A 6,000-nucleotide genomic window follows, 5' to 3' on the forward strand; every position below is an offset into this window, starting at 1 on the left:
CAAGATTCAATTATTCGTTAATTAAAAACTCATGGTGAATATTAATACATTAAGTAAAAGAAACAGATTAAAATAAAATCATAATGACTGGAATCACTGAAATGGTGGACTCTATTTAAGGAGTAATTAATTCTGCAAATAGCCATTTATATACGACTTTTTTCTCATTAACTTGACCTTCATGAATATTTTTTTTGTATAGTGTCGGCATCTGATTAAAATAAGTAGAACCTAAATAGTCAACAAAAGATTGACCAAAGGATTTTTCCGTATATTTAACTGGCAAATTATAGGCTATATGTTCTCTTAAGTGTCTGTTATTGTTATTATAATTCATTATTTTTTTAATTGTAAATAAAATTGCAAACTTCTTGTATAGGTATGTTATTGGTAGAACACCTAGTTCTATGTAATTCACTTTTGTTGAACCTACTAAAGATTTTCTATTTAGTATTATTCTTAGTATATTATTTTGATTTGTTTGAAGCATTTTTAAAACATTATCTTTTACACCTCCCCACACCAAAAGGCCATATTGACAGATGGACTGATAGAACGCAAAATAAATGGTACGTAAAGTTTCTACAGGTAAAATATCTTTTAGTACAATAAATTTGTGTAATGAGTATCGCAGTTTCCCAACTAAATTATGTATATGGAAGTTCCACCTCAAATTATTGTCGAAGATAATACCCAAATAGCGAATTTTCGAAACTTGATTAATTTGCTTACAGTCTTGCATATTGCATATCAACTGATTTTTACAATTGTGTATTATTAGAGGAAACTCGCCATAGGTAGTCTTATTTATTGATAACTTCATGTACGTAGTTTTGTCTGAATTCATAGTTAAGCCCAGTTCACTTGTGCATTTGTATGTTAAATGTAGACCTTTCGTTGCTTTGAAGTATACCCCTTCCCAGCATTTATCCGAAAATAATAGACAGGTATCATCTGCGTAGGTTACTATTTTGCCATCAATGTTTAAATCACAAACTGTATTTATGTACAATATGAACAAGATGGGACCCAAAACACTACCTTGTGGGACACCATATTCTATATAACCTGTGTTGCTTATTGCATCATTTAATTTCACCGTTTGCTGTCTGTTAGAGAGGTAGCTCTTAAACCAGAGGAGACTTTTATTATTTATTCCAAAATTTGGTAGAATTTTTAATAGGATATCGTGTTGGATAGTATCGAAGGCTTTTGCTAAGTCAATGAAAACAGCAATTGTTTTTAAACCTTTATCCAGAGAGTCATATAAAAATTGAGTGGCATTATATAAGGCATTTTCAGTGCTTAGGCCTGGTCGAAATCCGTATTGGTTTTTAGATAATAAGTTATTTTTCTCAAGGTAAGAGATCAGCCTTGCTTTAATTATTTTCTCAAATATTTTGGAGAAGTTGGTCAACATTGATATAGGTCTATAATTACTTATGATTTTACGGTCACCACCTTTGAATAGAGGCTTAATAACTGCAATTTTAAACTTGTCCGGAAAAATACTACTTTCTATACTCAAATTAAAAATATAGGCTAGTGGAATAATAATATATTCAGAAATACTTTTAAGAATTTTAACTGTTACCTTATCATAACCAGCAGCAGTGTCATCTTTAAAGTTTTGAATAATTATTCTTAATTCTGATACATCAATTTTTTCTAGAAAAATCTTTTCAAAGGAACATAGTATATTATTATCATTGAATTTGTTTAAAACCAGATTTTGAGTTTTTTTGAATTTTTTCGCCAAATTTTTTCCAACGTTTGAAAAATAATTATTAAATATATTAGACACTTCTTTAGGATTATCATCTATATTCCATATTATGTCGTTCACTACTACAGTTTTCATTCTATCATTGTTTTTTGGATTGCTACCCGTAATCTCATTGATCAGTTTCCATGTTAATTTCGGATTATACGACACTTTACTAAATTTTTCTTTATAAAATTTAATTTTGGCAAGCCTCAAAAGTTTTGTAAATGTATTTTTATATTTTTTATAGTATGACGCAAGATTGACATTGTTTGGGTTTTTTTTGCACTTCATGGAGATATATTGTTTGTGACGTACTGAGCATAATAGACCTTTGGACATCCATTCTTTCAATCTTTTATTTTTAGAGTTTATATTATTAGTTGTTAAGGATTCATTTATGGCATTCATAATTATATTTTGAAAATCTGTAGTACATACATCTACCGAGTTAGATTCGTATATCTTAGTCCATTTTTCATTATACAAAATTTGTTTAAGTTTATCATAGTTTATAACATCGATAGTATTAATAATGTATTTATTTTTCACAGGTATAGGAATTGTAACTACAATTGAACAATGGTCAGTTATATCAGTTGGTAGAACACCCGCATTAATATTCCCGTGTGAGATATTGTTGTCTTTAATGAACACGTGATCTAAACACGAATGTTGTTGACCTAGTGGTAATCTTGTGAATACATTTATAAAAGAACAGAAACCGGTTTCTGACAAAAGGTCTAGGTAATCATAATTATTAACTGTTTGTGCACCAATTATGTTAATATTCATGTCCCCAATTAAGGTAATTACACCAGAATTTAAATTTAAATTATTAAAAACATATTTTAATGAGTTAATGACATTTATACAATCAGACGAGGGTGATCGGTATATACATACAACGACCTTTGTATCTTTTTTGTTTTTAAATAGTAAAATATAATTTGACTAGGGAAGTTGATAGGTATAATAGGTACCTATACTTTTTTTTTTTTTTTTGACAAAAACATGATTAAATAATTCAACATTATACCCAAGTAGATAATAATATAATATATTATATAATGGGTGATTTTTATAATACATTATTTTGTCAATATTATTGTTGATTATTAGAATTATATTATATTATATTATAGTTACATAATAATATCTATTTATGTGTGCATTTGTATCAAATGAAAAATAGTATACCTTAATTTATATAAAAAATAATACAAATTCATAATATAAAATACTTTCATATTTATATTAAGGGAATCTAATAAATAATAATAAAATAGATATTAACAAATGAATAATTGTATACTTACAATATACTAAAATACAACAAAGGTAAAACCAATCCGATTTATAAATCCTGGTGAAATTGATGAGGAGACAATTATCTAATAAAAATCACAAAATAATATTATTATTAGTATGTGCATAGGTATTGACATGTCATAAATTTTATTGATTTACATTTGATGTATATACTTTATAGGTACCCATTTTTTTAATAGAATCAGTGAGTATTTTTATCAATGTAGATACTTACTACAGATCCCTATAGTATGGAAAAAGATGAATTAGAAATAAACCTAACATAATTCGGGTTTGATCACATGTTTTTTTTACAGCTCACCGAATTAATGTCTATATTCTTAATTCTTATTTGTTATTATTTATGAATTATGCGTGTATGTATACACATGTATTAGAATTCCCTAATATATTATATTATATAAGGATTTAGGGTCCTATAAACTATAATCTTCCAACAAAATATTACTATGATTTGTATTTATTCCTTGTACTTTAGTACTTATTCGCACGTGTTGAGTACAGGACACTTGGACTACGATGGCGACTGCTGAACGTTCACGGCAAAAACAATCGGCGAAACGTCACACGAATTTGGTACACTCGGAAAAATAGCAAAAAGATGTCGTCGTTTATTGTTTGGTTTAAACAGAACGGCTCGAAAAAAAAAGTACGAGTAGTCGAGTAACGGCTGACGCCAAAACAAAATACTGACGGCAATATCGGATTACAAAGGCGACTGCTGCACGTTCACGGGAAAAACAATCGGCGACACGTCACACGAATTGAGTACACTCGGAAGGTTTAACCAATATTGCTTGTTAAAACAATGTAATAAGAACGTATTTAAGGACATGGATGGCGATCACGGAATAAAGATTGAATGACGAATAGTGAATACTGAATGTCTGAATACCGTAGACGGCGTAGACGAAATCTACCGAATCCGTAAAACTGTTGACAATATTGTTGATGATATGAGGCCACGAGGGTACAATGTACAAATACAAATAATATTGTTTTATTCCCAATATTTCTATTATTAACCACAGAATGTATTAACTATATTAAGTATATTATATATTATTAATTGATTCCATTATCGGTATTTATAAACGGCCACGATAAGAACACCGGGTTTACCAATACACCCGTCTGCAATGCTGTGCGTCGTGCGCGGTGTAATCGCGTTTTTACCCTCGCAGTTATAATTTATTTATAATATTCAATACCGCTGCAAATTGCAATGATTAGATATTATGTGATATGCTGCACGCTTGCACTACACGTATACAATAATACAATATAATATTGCAAGATCGTAGAACGTAATATTTTATAACAAAAAATATAGGTGCTTTCTTATTTCCGATATAATATAATACCTACATATAATAGTACTATTAGTACTAAACTAACTAAAGTCTCGTTGGTCATAAAAACATAATTTTTTCACCAATATATTGATAATAAATTCTAAAATTGTTAAGTGTAGCCTTAATTTTGTATTATATTATATTATAATTATATATCATTTTAACGATTTTAAAATAAAATTTGTAATTATATAGTAAATTAATAATTATATACAAAAATAGGTACGTATTCTTAGGAATATATTTTTTTACAATCACAGATCAATGCGTACCTAAATCTTCAATTAGAGAGAGAAGGTAAAAGAAAAGAAAAATTATGACACGTACCTACAACATTTGTTGACTTCCACTACCTCACTATAAGTACATGTAGTTGAATGTTGACAGTAGTGACTGGGATTATAGAAAGGGTTATAATAGAGTTTAGGGAGGTGCAAGGCAAATGTCGATGTGTCCGCATGAAATGAAAAAAACAATGAAATAATTATTTTATTACTATTGCCACCTACTCGTATAGCTGTTACTGTAGTTATAACTTATAAATAACAATAATATAATTTTAGATTCTGAACGAAGTGATGAATGTATTGATTTTACAATGATGTGTGTTTTTTTTTTTTTTTTTGTGTCTGTGTACAGCATAACTAGTCGAAATAATGCTCCAATTTCAAACTGTGAGGGTGGTTTCCGATGTAAAAGTGATCCTTGGTGCATTATAGAGGTAAAAAGTTAACATTTTCCAATAGTTTTCAAAAAAAATCCAGAAAAACAAAAAAAAATGATGAAAAAATGTTTACGTAAAACCAGTTTTCGACCAAATCGATTTTTTTTTATGGTTGTAATTCAAAAACTAATCACTGAAAATACTTGAAATTTTCACCAAATGTTAATGTCAGTGGTATCTGTATATAGTTAAATTTTCAAAAAATTTTGACTTTTTTTGAGTTATTTATAGACCACTGAAATTTTCGATTTTTTTGAGAATTTTTTTTTAAAGTGTCGATAAAAAATTTTTGGATGACCAAAAAGTTTTGAAAATTTAATACAAGGTTCCTTATGAAATGTTTTTAATGTAGCTAAAAAAAATTAAAAATCGTTAGTCACAATTTTTTTTTATAAGCGTTTTTAGTTCAAATTTTTACGAAATCTGTCGAAAACGCGAAAATTTGCAAGTAATTTTGAAGTTGAAAAATCATAAAATTTTTTTCTTTTATAACTAAGTTTTGAAAATTTGGTACAAGGTTCTCCATACATTTTTCTTCAAATATCTGTAAAAAAAACTCTACCGGATTCAGACAAAAAATTTTTATGAGTGTTTGAAATTTAAATTTTTACAAAACTGCGCTAAATAACGGTTTTTGATATTTGTTATAATTCAAAAAGTATAAGTCGTAGATACTTGAAAATTTTACCAGTTATTTAGATTGGCATTTTATTTACTTGATTTAATTTTCAAAATATTTTGAGTTTTTTTGAGCTATTTATAGACAACTGAAATTTTCAATTTTTCTGAAAATTGTTTTTTTATGTGTCGATAAAATCTTTTTG

Source organism: Aphis gossypii, chromosome 3 (genome assembly GCF_020184175.1).
Source record: "Aphis gossypii isolate Hap1 chromosome 3, ASM2018417v2, whole genome shotgun sequence".
Taxonomy (NCBI): Eukaryota; Metazoa; Arthropoda; class Insecta; order Hemiptera; family Aphididae; genus Aphis; species Aphis gossypii.